This window comes from Linepithema humile, chromosome 5 (genome assembly GCF_040581485.1).
Source record: "Linepithema humile isolate Giens D197 chromosome 5, Lhum_UNIL_v1.0, whole genome shotgun sequence".
NCBI classification, from domain to species: Eukaryota; Metazoa; Arthropoda; class Insecta; order Hymenoptera; family Formicidae; genus Linepithema; species Linepithema humile.
This window is the reverse complement of record NC_090132.1, coordinates 8,880,175-8,899,721: the sequence shown is the minus strand read 5'-3', so window position 1 is coordinate 8,899,721 and position 19,547 is coordinate 8,880,175. Positions and strand designations below refer to the sequence as shown.

At 42.9% G+C, this 19,547-nt stretch overlaps 1 protein-coding gene across 1 annotated transcript in view; it reads right to left on the bottom strand.

The window, feature by feature from the left end:
• LOC105674045 (Linear Ubiquitin E3 ligase) overlaps window positions 1-19,547 on the bottom strand; it is a 238,462-nt gene that overhangs the window by 199,294 nt on the left and 19,621 nt on the right. Inside the window, exon 3 of the mRNA XM_067354964.1 lies at window positions 12,435-12,959. The gene's annotated coding sequence lies outside the window, so the exon portion shown is untranslated. The remainder of the gene's footprint in view (window positions 1-12,434; window positions 12,960-19,547) is intronic.

Here is a 19,547-nt window from a genome sequence, read left to right as displayed (position 1 = left end):
TAAATCACTTTGTTAAAAAACGAAAGGATTGAACGTTCACTCCTCCGTGTGCGTATTATCGCCCAGAGAAAATATTAAAATATTTTTGCTTATGAGCGGATTTTCTTTTATTAAAAGAACACGAATACGCTCTTCTGTTAATTGAGAATTTTAATCCGATACAGTCTGTTCTTTTAGTGCTTACTGCTACTTCCGAGCTTCGTCATTTTTCTAACCCAATTATAACAATCGAGATGATAAACCAAACTGTCGATAGTTCCGGAGAAAAATATAAAACTTTGAGATAGATGCAGGAATGTGAAGAATTCGCTGTAAATAAGATGTATAATGCCTCTCTAACCAATTGTCAACTACGATTTTAATCTATCGCTGCAACTATGAATTTACACGTGTCGATTGTATCGTGCTCCATCCAAAGATCCTTGCGCTCTCATAAAACCCTCGTCGCATCATCGAAATAACGCGGAGAACAACAGAAACACAAATCCAACACGAATCCATTGCACCTACCCTAGGCACTATTCGCTCGCAATAGGTGTCGATGAATCACGAGAACTATAAACACGTCGCGTCCCCGTACTCTCGAGCAAACTCCCTGCAATAAGACCGACTGATCCGGCACACACTTTCCGCCCGGGCTTGGACTTTTTGAAACGTAAACAAGGAGATAAAGACGGAAGTTGGGCGTGTAAATAAGGGGATGCGCGCCTGCGACGCGAGACTCGTGGACAGTATTCGCTTTTGAGGGTGATAGAAGCTTTGGGGCGATCGAAACTAACAGCTCAAGACACCAAACAATAGAGAGTGTTAGTAGCAGTTAACTCAAATATTTTTACAGGAAATTATTGCGCTCAACTTTGTTTCCAATGCACTCGAGTTTTTATGATAACTATAAAATTTTCTCGAATTAGAGAAGAATTATTCACAACAAAGTCTTGTGTCGAAAGTCTAGTAAAAAGCATAAGAAAATAAGAAATATTAAATTAAATATTATTACCATCCAAATCACTTTTGTCCATTCAATTTTCAAGTTATACAATTTTTGCCACAAATATAACTTTTATTTTAATTAAACGCAATCAGCACAAAAGTTGATCCGAAAACGCGTCGATGCATCTGTCGTGCAGAAAACACGCTGACAGTGCAATATCCGCGAAAGCCGGATATCGCAGCGCGCAAAAGTGCGGCTCGTAGATACGTGTTCACAAATTCCTCAGCCCTCAATGCTTCGCGGCCATCCCGAACGGCAATGCATTTTGATAGCCCATTGTTAAAGGAGCGTAATGCGCCGCGGCAACATGCGGGGGAGGGGGGAGGGGGAGAAGAAGAGTATGCAGTGAGGAGAGAGAGACAGAGAGAGAGAGAGAGAGAGAGAGAGAGAGAGAGAGAGAGAGAGAGAGAGAGAGAGAGAGAGAGAGAGAGAGAGACCATCGAAAACTTTCGAGAGGGCGTTTCGAAATGGAGACATAACACCGGAGTTTGCCTTATTCATGAGTTGCCATGGGACGCCGGCTGGTATAACTGATGGAAGACGGGGTTGTAAGGCTATGATGGCCGTGTACCAAAGTTGTATCAACGAACGGCCTCGGTCCTCGAGCCGCGTAACGATGATAATACGCTACGTGCCTCGTGTCTGAAACGACAACTACCCGAACTGAATACACAGCCTCCCGTAATCATATATCCTCTCCTTCTTCCCTGCCTCCTTCACGGCGTCTTTCCCTCCTCCCTGTCCGCGACCTCTCCGAACCTCGTCGGAGATGCCCCGACACCCACTCCGTGCGAATCTTCGTGGCGCGACCTTTTACGAGACCACAATATCGCCTCGTCTCGCTCCTCGCTCGCGAACGACCTGTGTCCTTGCCTGTTCCTTAACGATGTATCGATGTAACGACGGTTTGAATCATTCGTGACTGTAGTGATGGCTGGCGAGGTCAGAATCACCGTACTACACGAGTGCTCCGTCATAAGTGAAGCAATTTCAGAAATAGTCTTCTATTTAAGTATTAGAGAAATACGTTGAATATTCTAAACAGTTTATTTCGGCCAAAAGGTTTATTAACTGTAGCTATAAATACGATTTAATTTATATGTATAAAGGCTAGAGCCTGGCAAACTTTTATAGACTTTAGCAAACTATTAAAAATACTCAATAAAACAACAATTGCTGATAAAACTGCGAAAAAACACGTTGCAGCAATAAAATTTTTGCCAAAGTTGATTTTACACGTATGATGCAGCATTTCGGAAATCCCGGTTACGCAAACGAAAAACGCACATATACCTTTCGATTTATTTCACTCCAATGTAAAAAATCAGTTTCTGTTTGCATCATTTTGATGATGAAATGAGTAAGTAAAAAATTTATAAAATTGAAATAAATTATTGAAATTAAACTGATATACATCAACGCATTATGAATGAATTTTATTTGTGCATATCGCGTTAAAGCCGAGCAAAGTGATTTGTAGACTAACTCTCTGAGGATTTTAGCGACGCAAAGTCTAGATAATATAAAATTTATTTAATGCTAATCCGAAACGCGTGACATAAATTTAAATAACACAACATCTGTAAAGATAGATAGAAATAAAATAATGTTGTTAGTTTTCCAATGATACGAACATAGCTGTCTGTGATATAAAAAATAAATATTCCTATCAATTATTTGAAATCGTCTTTTTTTAAACAATGATTAACAATTAAACTATCGACGAAAATGTTTGCAGCATACTATACTCTCGTACGGTTGATTATTCTCAAAGCGTGGTGAATATATAGCCGGAGTATAAAACGTTTCCGGTATACTTTTGAACAGGATCCAGCACGCGACGCGCGCATAAGACAGCTCACAGGGAATAATAGCGATGCGCAATTCGTATGCCGTACTCGTCGAAGGATTTTTAGGACACTCGACAGCTCGTTCTTAGTCACACGTTCGGTAAGGGAATCGGTACGTGACATTAAGCAGTAATGCCACGTGGCGCGGTGACCACACAGAGCACACGGAACTTGAAATACTATTACACTCGGTCCCACGTTACCGCGCCACCGCGCTCGCTCTACGACTCGCTGCTTGCCATCAAACAGTCTCCTACAGAATGTATAATATCATATGTTTCGAGCTGTGGAATAATAAAGAACGACATGCCGAAGGAGCAACTCATTTCCTAACGGTGTGATAAATGCACTGGCAAAGAAATACGGTAAGAAATCGATTATGAAATATTGTTGAATAATTAAATTCTTTTAACAATAATGGAGAAGGCAATAAAAACCAGAAGTGCGGTTATTGGAACGCAAGAAGTATTAGTGATATTTTTTCTTTTATTTTTCATGTAATTTGAACCTTTCTCTTTCTTTTCTCTGTATTTTCTCAGTCTGAAGAAAGTCCGAAATTGTGGTCAAAACAATTTTTTTTATATCAACTGATAATAGTTAATACTTCTTACGCTTTGACAAGCGTGCTTCTAGTTCTTATTGACTTTTCTGCCATTGTATTTGAAGAGCCACACTTTACAGCATTAAACTCTTTTACTAAACAAAACATGATAAAAATGTTATTCACGTAACGCGGTTTACTTTGCAAATGTCAGCTAGATTTCCAAGCGCTGATAAATTTAGCATTTAGATATAGCGATGAGGAAAGAATATTATATCTGACGACTTCGTACCTGCGAATTCCTTTCTTTTTCCGAGCCGGCCGAGAAAGATTACAGGCGCCTTTAACGAGACGCCGCAGGTTGCCGAAATTATGAGATCGTTTATTAATAGAAAGGTTATAGACAATTCGGAGGACCTATTCCCGGAAGTCCCTTCTTCTCACAACTCTCTGATCATCCTACGCGTTCAACTCCAAATTGGCGTCAGGCGGAAAGCGTCGGCATATTTTTCGTCCCAAATGTTTGCTCTAACGAGATCGTGGCGCGCGAAAGGCTGTCGGCGAATTAATTCGGCAAATATTTTACATGTCGCTACGTTGGATTTCCAGCGCTTTATTCGTCAATAAAATTTTTTTTTCGCCAAACGTAAAAAAGATTGTCCGTGTCATCCTCGTGAGAGTAAACCGCGAAAATAAAAATGCTCGGAGTGAACGTAACCTGTCGCATTATCTTTTATAATCCGCGCTATAAGAAGCGCCCGATATCTGACAGCCAGAATCACGCGGCGAATTAATTAAACGCTTCACTGATACAAAACACGACAAAACGGCCAACTAAACGTGACGACGATATATCGTGCCAAATCGGTTAAAACCAATTCCGCGCTGAGAGATGGAGAAAAATAATTTAGGTGTTACGCGAGAATAAAACGCGCGCATTTTATATAATTAAACGGCGCGCGACATTGAGTTTTCGAGTGGCACTGGTCGTGCAAATCGGTCGATCGAAAGGAAAATTCGAGCCGACGCTATTAGCAAAATGCGTCATTTGTTTCGAGCAGGCGGAATATCGAATAAACGGAATTTTAATTACTTCGATCGTGCGCGCGGCCGCTGGATCCGCGCGCGAAATAGCGTGTAAGTGATTGCACAACCGTACGCTGCAGTTGCCGATAAATCAGCGCGGTCGAGTTAAACACGCGTGTATAATTGCACGCTATCAGAACGCATATCCATACATCTAATCGGGTCGCCGGAAATTACAACGAATTACTTAACTCGGTGTCGGTTTAGCTGCGTGGCAAACTTGCAAATAGCGCTGTCACTGAAAATGTACATTCGTATACCCGGCGTTCGACATATCGTCGCCTCTATAACGTTACATTCCTGTCAATCGATGCATAAAGTCATTCGATCGGACGCGCTAAAAGGAGGAAAGGAATTCGTGAAAGGCACGGCGACCAGCGATTAGTCGCAACGCGTCGCATAATCGATCTCACCGGCGAAATGAGAAATTCGAAGAAGCTCAGGGAGCAAGCAGAGCATTAAAAGACTACTTAAATGGGTTTTTCTAAGTGTGTGTAAAACCAATTTGCCCACACGTACTTGAATATATAATAATATATGTACGCACGTAATTTATGTATACGTCATATAATACCATGGCTTTCTTCCATTTAAATATTTCCATAATATAATTGCTATTTGATTTTATTATGGACACATCTCTTCACCGTTATTGTATAAGCTTTCATTGTTATCGCCATAATTGCAAGGAAGTACCATTTAAAAAATCTCGATAAGAATCCAGGATAAAATCCAGGTTAAGTAAGTGAATGAGTGAGCGAGTGATTCATTGGGCGCTCCGGAATGAAAACGCGCAACAAGTATAATCTTTCACAGTTATAACGAGAAAAAATTACAAAACGAAAGAGATACGAGAAATACAATAGAAGAAACAACGTTACAAAACGAGGGAAAGAACTCGGTAATGGAGCTTCTGGTTAGAAGTAACCCCGACGACAGATAAAGCTGGATTCGTGTGTGCACGCGCTGATACATCCACCTACACGCGGACGACGTTAGCTGTCTCTAGGCGGAACCTTTCGAAGTTGACTTCTTGAGGCACCAGCGGGGCGGAAACTCGAGACGTATAGCATGGGCTGTGCTCCGCGAAAGGAGGCGAGTTAATCCCTCGAGACAACTGGGAGCCGCGACGCGGAATGGGAATGCCAGGGGAAACCCGGTGGTGTGTATTCTCACTCACGCCACCCGACAATGTTATTATTACGCTCCCCTGTCCGCATTACGCGGATAATTTATGTCGCTCTTTGCGCAAACGCGCGCGCGCGCACACACAAGAGTTGTTTCCACGTATATATTTACGAGTGCGGTGCCTACACCGCGTGTCGGATACTGGGCGGCCCGCGTTAGGGACTTCCTCTTCGTCTTGCACACACAATCGGCATCTTGCACAAATAGCCGCGGCGCTATTGTCCGATGATGAACGACCGGCTGAGTTATTGCCCGCCGGCGCGACTTCCACGGCGCGATATTAATTTCGCGCCGCGACGTCGAACGTCCGAGGGATAAGTGTCGTTCGGAACGATACTTATCTCTCCTGTACTCTAGGCATCGTCGCGCGAAAGTAATGTCTCACACACACACACATACTCGAATCATAATCTGGGTAAATGTGGGTAAATAAAATGTGTCGATAATGTGATTGGCTTCGTTGTATCAAAAAAATTTAAGAGATTGTAATTTTTTTTTTTTGTCTGCGGTTAATTTGCTGATATAATTAATATAGTTATCCAACATTTATTTTTTTGATACGAAATATTTTATGATAATATTATATATCTAAAATGATAACAATGGATGGTCATCACTGTTGCTTGCCATTTTTCTTAGTTGCGAGGCAATCTAATTTCGATGTTATTTCGTAACTCCTGTTGGAGCTCTCCATCACACTTAGTGACTCAGAATCTGGACAATGTCATGCGTGACAGTATAACCTTTTTGTGAATGACTAACCTACATTCATGGAATTCTCTAATCATTATTCGCATTACTATTCGCTTTTTGCCAAACGCTATCTAATTACTGCTTAATTATCTGTTAATAAATAATTTATTTTCCATTTAAATTTCAATGAATCATAAAACGGTGCGCAAAAATGTTATTCAATCGAAAACCTTATTAAAAAAAGAACAGAAAATTGATTAGTCTTTTAATGAGAAAAGGAAATGAGAAAAGGAATGAAGCTGAGAGTAATCGGTCTCGAGTGTCATAATTGCGGAAGCTGAGTCGCGTCTTCGAAAATAATAATGCGTGATACGATTGCAAGTGCAGTCGAGCTGTTCGACGATCGATTAACGAAACGATTGTCACGCGATCCCGGGCGGAGCAAGCGCGCAAGTGTCCGGTATATAATTCAGTTGAGATCCGCGCACCACGCGCATGGAATTCGCGAGCGATTAAGTGCGATAAATGATTAATTCTCGTCGCTCAACAGCCGCTTATCCCCACTCAGTTTGATCCATATTGCGTGGATAATTTATGTCGCCGCTCACGCACACGTGTGCGCCCGCTCTCGCTCGTTCGCTCGCCCGTCCACTCGCTCGCTCGCTCGCTCACGCCGCTGTCGAGACTCCGCGATCGCGAACCGTGTAATAACTCTTATCCACGCGCGCGAGCAACGTCGTGGCAACACCACGCGATATTATTTCACATGCTTAGGCCTCTACGGGCTCGTAACCGACAGCCGCGGGACCCGATATCTCGCATGCGGCGACGTTTTCACCGAATCGCGCCGCGAAGAGAGAGTTGCCCGGGTGCACGCCTTCCGGCGAACAGGGCGAAATGCAAATATTTCAAGCCGGCTGGAAGTAACGACTTTTCTGCGGAAAGCAAACATGTTGGTTTTTACAACCGGCCGGTTGTAACTAAAGGAGGATGTAGAGGGAGGAGGGGGGGGGGGTGGCTGACGTCCGACCGACCGACCGACCGACCGACTGGTGCTTTTTGCAGCCGCATAATTTTCCCATGTTGAATGTAAATTTATCCTTACGGGTGATGTGCCGTGTACCGCCGTCTACGCCACTGTTCGCGTGACTATGATCGGCGCGGGGCAGTGCCGGCAGTCGAATTTATATCGCGAGCACGAAAACGTGACAACAACCGGTGGACGCTGACGACTTCTCGAGAGGGCATCGGAGGACGATAGCGAGCTTTAAATTCACATTAAACATTCATCGGGATAGAGCTCGCTGACAAGCTGGCCGATGGAACGGAGATACGAGCATTCCCGATCAAGCTAATGCGATACTGGAAACTGGTTGACTGGACTCGCCGTTGACCTTTTTTGCACGATTTTCGTGAAACGCGTACAGTTCTATCGGCGCGGCGGAGAGAAACGACGATTCTGTATTTTTCACGCAATCTCCTATCGCTCTTGTGTCTCTCGTTAGAGACTCTCGAATTGCTTCGGTTAATCCGCCGCTTTCAGTCAAATAATATTCAGACCACCGTAGTGCACGACGATTTCAACACTTTTGTTATTTATGAAATAGTTATGCATAGCTTCAACTCTAAAATCGATATCTAATATAATTTTGATTTAAAACGTTCTTTCAGTATTTTGGGAGTAACAGCTATTATATATATCAACTGTTTTACACAAATGGTAAGATTAATAAAATGACAATATATCATCAAATTACATATGCAGTTAAAGGCTCATATTTTCTCGTTAGCAATTCGTTCAATGAACGAATGTGCAATGAACAGATTTAATTACGGCAAAGACAAAAATCACGCGTTGCATTTGCCAGACTCCGATTTGATTATCTCCGGCTCGTATTGTAATCGACGATTCATGAATTAAATACATATTCATTCTCGATAATAATGCGATGCGACAGAATCGAGCGATAAAGTTGTGTCGGTGCCACCTACGTAAATAAGACCTGACGAACGTTACTAATGCACATGCTCATATCTCAACAGTCTCAACGAGACATTTGAATCGCAGCCACACGGCGACGATTATTATTAAGTATACTGTCGCGACACCGCGGAGTATCGCACGCTATCAATGCCGTAATGATCGACCCCGAAGACCGTTCGAAGCGACGCGTAAATAGGCCTCGCCGTGGTATCGCGATGGAAATTCACGCTAGGGCTCGTGTAATAATTTACATACGACGAGAGACCGCGGCGAGAAAGCGAGAGGGCGGGGACGAAGCGCAGTCGAAGGTAGCAGAGTGTAATAATGCAAAAACGCGACGACGAAGGCGCAAAAGGGAAAGGCAGCGAATATTACGGAGGAACAAGAGCACGAAGGAAGTTAACGGAGCGAAGTGAGAAGAGCCGTGTCTCAAATGGATAAACTCGTTGCACAGATCGTTTAGCCATTGCCCCGGGCTTTTTCTGATTGCTTCTCTGCCCTCTCGCGATATTATACGGAGCAATTGAATTTCTTATACCCTGCTACTTTTTCTTGTCTCTCTCTCTCTCTCTCTTTCTCTCACTCTCCTTCCGTCGCTCTTCGCTTACTATTCGCGAGCCACTCGCGCCTTTTGCCGCTTCTTTTTCTTGGATTTATCCAACCGAATCGGAATTTCGAGGGGGAGGAAGCGGTCCCGCGATAATCACTTTCCATCAACGCTTTTTAACGCAATGTCGAAAAACCTGGACAGTCGTGGACAGCGAATGATCCACAAGATATTTTATAAATCCGCGCGCGGAAGCAAAAAATTCTCGATACATCAACATTCTTTCTCTCTCTCTCTCTCTTTTTATCAATGATCATCGCAAAGCGTTTCGCAATAATGTATTGCTGCAATGCACTGCAAGAATAAATAATTATCGCAAGATGTATTAAAAGTTTAATGTTCTTTTTATTTGTAATATTTTATTAGTGTTAATCCAAAAAGATTATGCTTGGTACAAACCATCATTTTCACTAGTTTAGATTATTATGTTTTAAAAATTGCTGCCTGTTATATATATCTCTTTAATTTCGAAAGAAATAAAATGTTAACAATATGAAAAGATTTTAATAAACTCCAATGTGTATGGAAAAAATAGCTCAAGCAGAATTAAATTAACATTGATTAAGATATGAAATGCGCTTTTGATCTTCTAATTAAACCTTTTCATCTAACTTTGTTTTACATCCCTGGTTTCTTTTTTACACATTGCCAATAAAGAGATCGCCATTAAAGCGTGTATAATTGCGAGGAGATATGAAAGTAAATGATTTCCAAACAGTCAGAGAGAAAAGTACACAGTTCGATAACGCATCTCGGTACGCACAGGCACACAGCGGAATCGGCCCGATATATAAATTCCAACATCAAAGTCTTCGTTTCCATTAATCGCGCGCGCGCGCGCGCGCGAGTTCTCGAGAATCGACGGCTCGTGAAGAGGAACGCGTCTTCCATTCCAAAAAAAAATGTGGACCGATAAATTACCCTCGGAGCTGTGCAACGTAAATACTCCCGCGCACGATTACCTTGAACTTAGGGAGGGAGAGAATCAGGATACGGCGAACGTGCTTCGCCGGCGAGCAAGCGGGCGGTGACTACTTTTAGCGGCAGAATAAATAGGCCGTGTATCGCCGCGCGAAGCGAGGAGTGGCTCTCAAAAATAGTCCTCGCCGATGGACCTCCCTCGCCTGCGCACTCGTTCCACCGAAACGATATCCGCGTATTTTGCCGCCAGGCTGACGAGCGAGGAACGTGCTCGTTAACTTCGAGGAAAAGGCTAATTAAAAAGCCGTAAGGGAAGTGACGCGTATGCACGCGTCTACCGAAAATTGGTTCGCGAGCGCGCAGCGTGAAAGTCGCGTCCGGACTCCCGTCCCGGGGTTCGCGGAAGACCTGCCTCTCAATAATAGAATCAACTTCATCGTCGCCGTCGTCATTCCCACTGTCGGTCGTTTTCCCGACAATTTTCCGAGGAACGACTGCACCGGATCGCTGCGACACCTTTCTTAATCACCCGCGCATTCCAGACGTCCCGGCCGCTTATCCCCCGACCTCGACGAACAATTAAGTGGGATCGCAACCCCTCGGGTACCCTTCTCACGACATGCGCCCAGAAACAACGACGGAGAGAACAGAGCGGGATCTCGAAACACACGCGTATTTTTAGGCAGCTCCTAAATTTTCGAAGCGAACCCTGTTCGCTCGCGCAATTAACAGCGCGTCGTGGTCGATTTGTCGACGCTCCTGAGAACGGGCGATACTATTTTTGTGCATTCCGTAAGCACAATACATCTTGAGCAGTGTGTAGTGGTGACAGGACGGGAGAATCGAGAGCGTTTTGTAGCGATGTAAGGGGTAAACCGTGTCGTTCTGGCGGAATCAAAACTACAGTTAAACAAGTTTGTCGACGGCAACAAAAGTTCAGCACATGTAACCAACAGGTGTCCTCGAGCAAATCTAACGTTTAACATCACAATACTCTAAATCTTTTCATACAAGACACTTTGATTTATATTAGCTCCCATTTCTGAAAAAATAAAAAATTGTTGGAAAACAAAAGAATGCTATATAAATTGAAAATATAGAAAGAATTTTTTCTTCCTAACATTTTGATCGTAACGTCACCTTTTACTTGTAATTTTTTAATCTAATGTGATAATCTTGAAGACTTAACGTTTTTGAATTAAAACGAAGTCTTCGTGAAGTTAATTAATATATATATGAATAGTAGTTTGTTATCCGTTCACGCCTCTGAAGATTAATTGGCGAAGAACTTTCAATTTTCAACATTAAACAGCTCCGTGATTATCAGTTAAAGTTTTAGCGAAGAAAAGATTAACTCGAAATTTGCGAAACGATACATTTCGGAAGTTCGATGCACATCAAACATCCTTTATATAAATTACTGCGTATAACAAACTTTATCTTACTTGTTCTAGCTAAACCGTCCTTTACATTTTATACAGCAACAATTTTCAACTTTATTTTCCACCTCTTTCATTTTGGAATGTTTTGATAACACCTTATGAATCATTTCAAAGAAGAAAAACCAGTCTTACGAAGATGTCAAATTTTAGGGGGTGGCCTGTGCATGAGAAGGCATCATCAGATGATCTATTCCGTCGCGATGACCGTGCACGTTCGCGGCGTGTCATCGTGATCGAGGACAGCCGCGAAGTGAAGAAAGTTTAGATAGAATATATGGCTTTCATCGGTACTTAGATCCAACAGATGACAAATGAAAGGCAGTGACATGGCAGCGTGAAGCCGCTAATTGGATGCGCATCATTAAGAAAATAAAGCGAAATGCTTATAAGTCTAACACGGAAAAGGCTCGTAATGTATATAGCTGCATTTCCTACGCTTAAGAAATTCGAGCACTCTAACGCGGAAGTCAATAGAAAGAAGATTTTTCATCCCCTCAATTTTACGTTCGACTATAAAATAACAAGACACGATATACTCTTTGCAAGAAATACTAACGTTATTTATCAGAAAAAGGATTTACAATTTCCTTATCTAACTTGCCGGCTCACCGTGTTGGACAATATCGATAATGCAAATGAGTTCCCAACAAGCAAGTGTTGACCAATTTTATTGTCCGGCGAAACTGCAAATTCGATTTGAAACGAGTCTTTGTTGACTAACTTTGTTAAAGCGACGTAAATAAAACAACTAATATCATGAAAATGGACAGAATTTAGATTTCCAGCATCCTAATGCGCGCTTCGGATTGTACACAAGTTTTGCTCATATTTTCGCAATAATATTACCTCACACGCGTAAATGTAACATACATAAACATATCATATTATCATAACAAAAACAATAAAAAAATAAAAAATAAAAAAATAAAATCTGTTTGTTATTTTTGCATTGCATTGCAATATTATTTTTTCACGCTGTCTTAAATTCACATTTCTACTGTTTCAAATATAAATTTTTACGTTATCATAAATAATTTCAGTAATAAAAAATACAGCTTACATAAGACAACTCTCATATTAATCCCTCCACCATTGCTAAAAAGGTCACATATTTTGCGATGAACTACTTACCACAATGTTGCTTCGACGTCGCCCGATGCCCCCTGGGCCTCCTGCTTCTTCATGGCACTCACACGCGTCCGCGATAATGCTCGCATTGCTCGCGAGCGTGTCCGAATACGAAAATCGCGCGATTCTTTAAACGACACTCCCGACGTCGCAGGCGAATCGAACCGAACTGTACAAGTTGCAACGTTACGCGCGAATTCCGTCCGCGTTTTAGACGACCGCATTTTCCAATTGGGGCACGAATCTTTCAAAACGGAAGATAAAAGGTAAGTTCAAAGAAGATAAGGTGCAAATAGTTATCCCCCAAAGCCAAGCCCAAAATAAAGAAGAAAAAAATCCCTTAATCGTGTCCCAATATTAATCATTTGGTGAAATGCGTTCGTCTTACGATTCGCTAGAACGGCGTTTCGTACTCGCGCGAAACTATTACGGCACTCCCGGCATTAACGACACTGTCGACACTCGTTTAATATTACGAAATTACGACGAAACGAATATAATGATTGGAAGCACGACACCAAAATTTATCTGTAAAACATAAACACATTTATATTGCAACAGCGTTCAAAACAGGATTGTGAAAAATAATAGTATCAAGCAACAGTTTAAATCTTTTCTATGTTATTCAACTTTAATAATATGTGTCAAGATCGATTAAACTGTATAATTATAAACAATGACCTATATTACTATTAAATAAAACAGATCTCAAAATTATTTGATTCTATTCACGAGTTTATGAAACAATATTTTTTTCTGTTAAATCATTAAATTTTCTACACATCACTCTCTCTAAAACTCATTTTTCATTTTATTTTATTTTTTCGACATGGTCTTTTAATTATTTTTAATAAATACTTTTTTTATTACTATTCTATTATCATTGTTATAGAAATATCAAAAACGTGTGAATGTACTATATAGTTTTTTACAATTTTTATAATATAAAAATAATTTTAATTACAGAAAACAGAGTGCACAGAATGGTAGCAATTTATCGCAATATCTGTATTTTGGTAAAAATTTTCTATTGGCTGCTTGTGTTTAAAAAAAAATAATGAATTCATTAGAGATGAATCAGCTTCTATTGTAATAATAATTGGAGGCGGATGCCTGCCCTTTTACGATTGCACATATTTATCTCCATTACTATCGCGATAAAGCTCGGCAAAATGGCAGTTGTTCATAAATATCGAAATATTGAGCGTACTGTTGGATGGCTGTCCATCCAGGGCACAACATCGCTTTTACCGCGCTGCCCGAACATATAAATCGCTGCTGTGAACATTCGAAAGAGTACCTATCAAAGAGGAATGGCTCACAACCGCGTAAATTTTCGTTTGACTTAGCATTCAAAAACACACGAATAAATACGCATCGATTGGAGCGAAGTTGATGAGTTTGATACTCGAAATTCGCGACACATAGCATGAACGATCTATCCACAAATCATACTCTTGTTTTACGTAAATTTAATTTTATATCTACAGTTATTAAGCAATTTTCACAGTTGCGTCAAAGTTGATAAATATCTATTCGTTATAAAAAAAAATATATATATTCTGTATCACTCTTTTATTTTCTAACATTGATAATAAATGTACTAATGATTTCGAATTACAATTATAATTTATATTCGATGTTTTAAAAATCACTTGAAACAAGTTGAAATTTTTTATCAGGAAAAAAGTGAAAGTAAGTTCCAACAATGCACTCGACTTCGTAGAAACACGAGAAGTCAATGTATCACTTCAGAGAAAGGTGTATTTCATAATAGTACGGTTATACGAGAATATCAACTATTTTTTCTCTTTGAATTTTTCACGCAGAGAAGTTCATAAATCGACCTTTTTCAAGTTTCTGATTCGGCTCACGATGTGACACGATATATTAAAATAAATCTTCATGTGCGATATAAGTTACTAATTGGGATGCTAATTAGTCGCCTCAAAAACTCAAAAAGATATTTTATTAAGTAGAATGATGATAGCGATAATTATGAAAGCAGAAATTCACTCTTAAATGCTAAAAGTAATAAGAAAGTAATAAGAATTTCCGACTTTTCTACTTATTTTTAAAAGTTGTGTAGTTCTCATTCGAAAAAGAGGCAAAAAATAATTAAATAACCAGAAAGAAAATTAATATTAGCGGAATTGGTATTTGATTTTTCTAAGTTTAAGATTAATAACAATAATATATGCTTAATGTGCAATATTTCTACTTTGTATCGAAAACATCGCTTAAGAAGATAGGATCGAATTTATAATACGATAGCTTGCCATTATCACACGGATCGTAGAAACCTTACTCGTGCGTGTAAGCGCGCCGTCAAATCTTCCTGCGGTCTTCGCGAGCGCGTGAAGGACATCAAGTTTCTGTCGTCTGCAAAACGACCGGGCACGAACACACGCGCGAATTTTTCTCGCGGCGTAGTCAAAAGACCGTGGGGGATACGCGCTTCGGTCATGCCTAATAAACGCTAGTCCGTCCCCGTCGCGCATGTTCACGGCATTCCAGGCACCGAAGTCGAGGGGAATCCTGGATTCCGATGATCTCCTCTGTACGGTTCGTAACGGTTCCAGCCTCGGTGACCCTCGGCGGAGAAGCGAAAAAAATGAAATGGCGAACAACGACGACGACGACGATGAAGCGACGACGAAAGGGGAAAAACACGGAACGGCGCGGGAGATGTGCGGCGATGAACCGAGAAACTGGCGGCGCGAAAGGACGACGAGATGGCGAAGGAACGAGAAGGATCGCCGACGAAAATTGTCTGAAGTCCTCCGACATATACTAAGGTAGAATGAGAGAGAGAGAGAGAGAGAGAGAGAGAGAGAAAGAGAGAGAAAAGCTGACTCGTGTCGGTCATTTAGGGTGTGAAAGAAAAGATAAGGCCTGTCTGGTTCTCGTTCAGGATCGTAAATTTTTACGACAAGTATTCGCTGTTTCATGAGATTCCCTCCGACCGAAAAATCGAATGCATCTTCACGACGATATCGCGCGTTGTGTTACCGTCTATTTCGTGATATCGCAATGACGCAATTAGCTCGTTTATTACTAATATAGGACCTAGTTTTATATCTCGATGAGCGCGAGAACGCCGATGATGTAAGACGGAGAGGAGAATTGTGAGCGTTTACGATCACGAGACGCGATACAGGACGATAAAATATTCCGCCGCCTTATTTATTCTGTCCTGTAAAGTTTTTAGCTTCAAAGTTATGATTTTCCGGGAACGCGAGAATAAGAAAGTCTCTCGAAATCGCCGCGTGTCTTATGCGCCGTCGCGAATTGCCCGGACTAATTAAAACGGAATTTACTCGTGCTCCAGAAAAACCGGCGCATGCAGAAATTGCGACTTCCCGAGTAAGCGTCGTTAACCCTGTACATAATTGAAGAAACAATTATACGAACATGGAAAGCCACTGCTCGGCTACCGTGTTACTTCTACTCGCCACGACCGGCGAGCTCTCCGCGGCTCTCTCTCCGCGTTGGCGAGGAAACGACGACGTTACGGGTGATCCAGATGAAAATCTCATTTTCGACGTACATCTTTCTTGGCGGCTGTCAGCAGTTCTTGGCCGGAAAATTGCGGCGGCGGCGGCGGCAGCGGCGGCGGCGGCGTCGGGACGGTAAAAATATCAGACTCGGCTAGTATTATTGGGCAAGATAAAGTTATTTGGGTTAGGTCAAGTCGGGCTGCGTTATTGTCTGTCCGGCACAAAACTAGCGCACGTAATCATAGAGAGCAAAGCTCCTGATCCTCCTACTCGCGCGTATATACGTAAGACGCAAAAATGGTACGTTTCCTTCGTCGAGGTGGCTTTTCCTCCTACGGCCGGATGAAATTGAAAAATGAAATTGATTCCGCGCGCGGCTTTCGCGACAGCCCTATACGCGGGCTCTTATTAAATATATATTTCTCTCGGTAAAAGAATGGCTACAAAGGCAGATGAGGTGAAACAGAGGTGAAACAGAGTAACGTTAATTTAACGCTTGTGTTTTCTCTCTCTCGAAGATGTTGCGCTCGCGACGCGATACAATTTGCGTTACAGGCTATCGGTTTTGCAGAGCATTTACAGAAGCTCGATAAATTTTTTTATGAGGAAATAACGTGTACATGAACCAATCCGCAAAATTAAATCATTTCTTTCAATAGAAATTGAATATTGATTTGTATTAAAAAAATATTATTCCACGTTTAAATAGAATCAATTCATGCAAATCACTTGCTCGTCGAAAATTTATTCCGTATCTCTTTACAAAATGACGAGTATTGTATTCATAACATAATTATCATAAAAACCTCGAAAAATGATCGAAAGAAAATCAAGTTGAAAACTAAAAATATCCATTTTGTCGAATAATTCGCGTTTAATTCTCTGTGTGAAAAAAGAGAAACGTCAAATAAAGTCACAAAGTTTTATATTCTAAAGGAACTGCGGCGCGAGTGCGAGACAATGACATCTCGCAAAAAGTCGAAACGCGGTGTCCCGGTCGCCACAAATGTCTCCTGAAAAAGACGAAATACTCGGACGGAGAACATGGCAACAATTTATTAAGGTATCCTTCTCCACCGCGCCTGACAAGTCCCGGACAAATTGAGCGTGCGTTAACTCGATGAATGAATACATTCCGACTTGATGCGACTGAACGATCCAGTGATTCTCAGTCGGCGTTTAATAAAGAATCCGATTTCAAGCTTCATTTCAAGGGAGGGGGGAAGGGGGAGTCCTCTCGACTCTCTCGATACTCTTTCGAAAGCTCATTTCTCGAAAGTTATACCCGTAAAACGATCCGCGTAACGTAATGCGCCTTCGGTGTTGCACGAAATTATGGCACCGCATGGCGGTGATCTACGCGGATTTAAGCGGCGGCAAGCCTCTCGCCTGTACATATCTCGTCGCGTAAGTCTGGCCGTTTAATCACAACCATAAACGAGAAACAGGAGGTCGCGATAAATCGTAAAGTACTTCTCCGAGGCCGGGGGACGTCAACAGAAAAACGGCCGAGCCGTGGAAACTCAAGTAGGCGCCAGAAATCGCTCCTCGACATCTGGAGCCGAGGCTGGGAGTCCGAGCTACGCGCGATCGGTGAAAACATCTGTCCCCCTTCGCGTGAGCCGTGTCCGAGAGATCGGTGGGACGTAGCGGTGGCCATATTTATTTCGGCGATTCCCTTTCGACGAGGGTCTAAAAATTGAATGCCGCCATAAATCATCGCCGATAAGAGAACGAGTTCTTAATGTGAGGACATCGCCGCTACCAGGGCTCCTCCTCGCCGCGTCCTTTACGCCTCTCCCACCCCCCCCCCTTCCCCGGCGGCCTCCCTATCCCGCGAGAATCCTCCGCTCCTACACCTCGGTCGCAGATCGTTCGCCAGTGTCGCACCAACCCTTTTTTCCAGTCCACCTCGCGTCCTCGGCTCGTGTGGTTTCCTCTCTCTCTCTCTCCCTCTCTCTTTCTGGCCTACCCGACTGATATCGCTACGTACCATCTACTACACTTCGTCCCTCCCTGCGCTGGTTTGTGTTTCTTGTGTATCCTCCGCCGCACGATCAGATAAAAAGGCGGAGGAGGGAGTGGGAAGAGCCCGGTGGTGGAAGGACCTCGGTTTAGTTTGTCACCATCGCTTAACTCGCGGATGAGGGGGAGTGGGAAGTGGGCGCGGGGAGCATGGCGGGACGAGGCGGAACCCGCAGGATTTATTGGACTTGTCTCGGAGAAGAATCAAGACTCGTTGTTGCTTGCCACGAGGCCAGTTCTCTACGAGAAAGCCAATTAAATCGGTCGACAGTCCCAAAAGATTCCGCAGAGCGGCTTCCACTACCCCGACCGTCTCTTCCCCTTTCCCCTCGCACGACTCCCTCCCCCTCCTCACTCTTTATCCTCCCCCGCCACCGCCGCCACCCGTTCTGACCTTTAATCCGCCTCTCGCGCTTCCTTTTTCGCGAACTTAAATCGGACATCTTATCTCGGGACGCGATACGACATGCCTCGCGACTAATGTCCAGCCGACCGACGCTCGGGAGAGGATTTCGTACGCTCGAGAGAACGGGACGCAGGATAACTGTCCGTATTTCCGAGAGATTGATCGGCGTCCGGGTAAAAAGAAGCGATCTCTCCGCGGAGGATTCGAAGGAAAGCCTCGTGTTCCACCGTCCGGCGTGGAACGGCGCTCCCGAGAGAAAGGGGGGGAAAAAAAAGTGAAAACGACGAGCGCCGAGCGAGCGGAAAGAAACGTAAGCTTGCGACTTAGATCGCGACTTCGCGTCCACGCTCGAATTTCCGTTAACCGACTGCTACCGTGCATTATCGTCGGGATAAAATTCGCCGCCGCTCGTGGCCGGAACGCTAACAGCAGTTGAAGAAACTAGCGCCATTGGGGCGTCGCAATAGCGAGCAAACGAGCGCTTCGTGTAACCGTTAGTGGTTTGTAAGCGAGTTTCTAGCGCGCGAGAATGACGATCGCGCGCATCCCCCCCCGCGACAACGGCGCAAACCGCCAATATCCAAGTGGACAACCCGACAACGTGTTGACAAGCAACCGTGTGGTCTATCGGTCGCGTAACGAAGCCTTTTTCATTCTTTCAATATCAAGGACATATCGATAGTCGCTGTCCGAAAAACATTCGCTGCAAATGAAAAGCGACTACAGACACTTCACTCGCAAAAATTCCACTATTTTTTATCTGAGACCGTTATCTTTTTTTTTTACTTTTCCCGTAACGAAAAATTTTGACATCCTCCATAGATTGGAACTCTCGCGACATTTGATCACTAATATACCGTCGGATAAGCGCAAAAGTTAACTTGCTAAATCGTATCGACTGCTGTGCTGGGATATTAACGAACTGAGACATTAGCTGCCGTAGCAACTACTTTGCGTTCGAAACTTTGCCGCTTCGAAACGGTTAAGTACTATTCGCAGCTATTTGTCCTCCACCAACGTGACGCCATTCAGACAATTCGCTAAAAAAGGAAGACAAACGCCTCGACACGGTCTTGTCTATTATCTAGAGAAAGACTCTCCGAATCTCCGGCGAGTAAAGTGCAAAATGCGCAGGGAGACTACTTCCTCAATTTTTCATCGTTTACGGGGATTCCGCAGGGACAC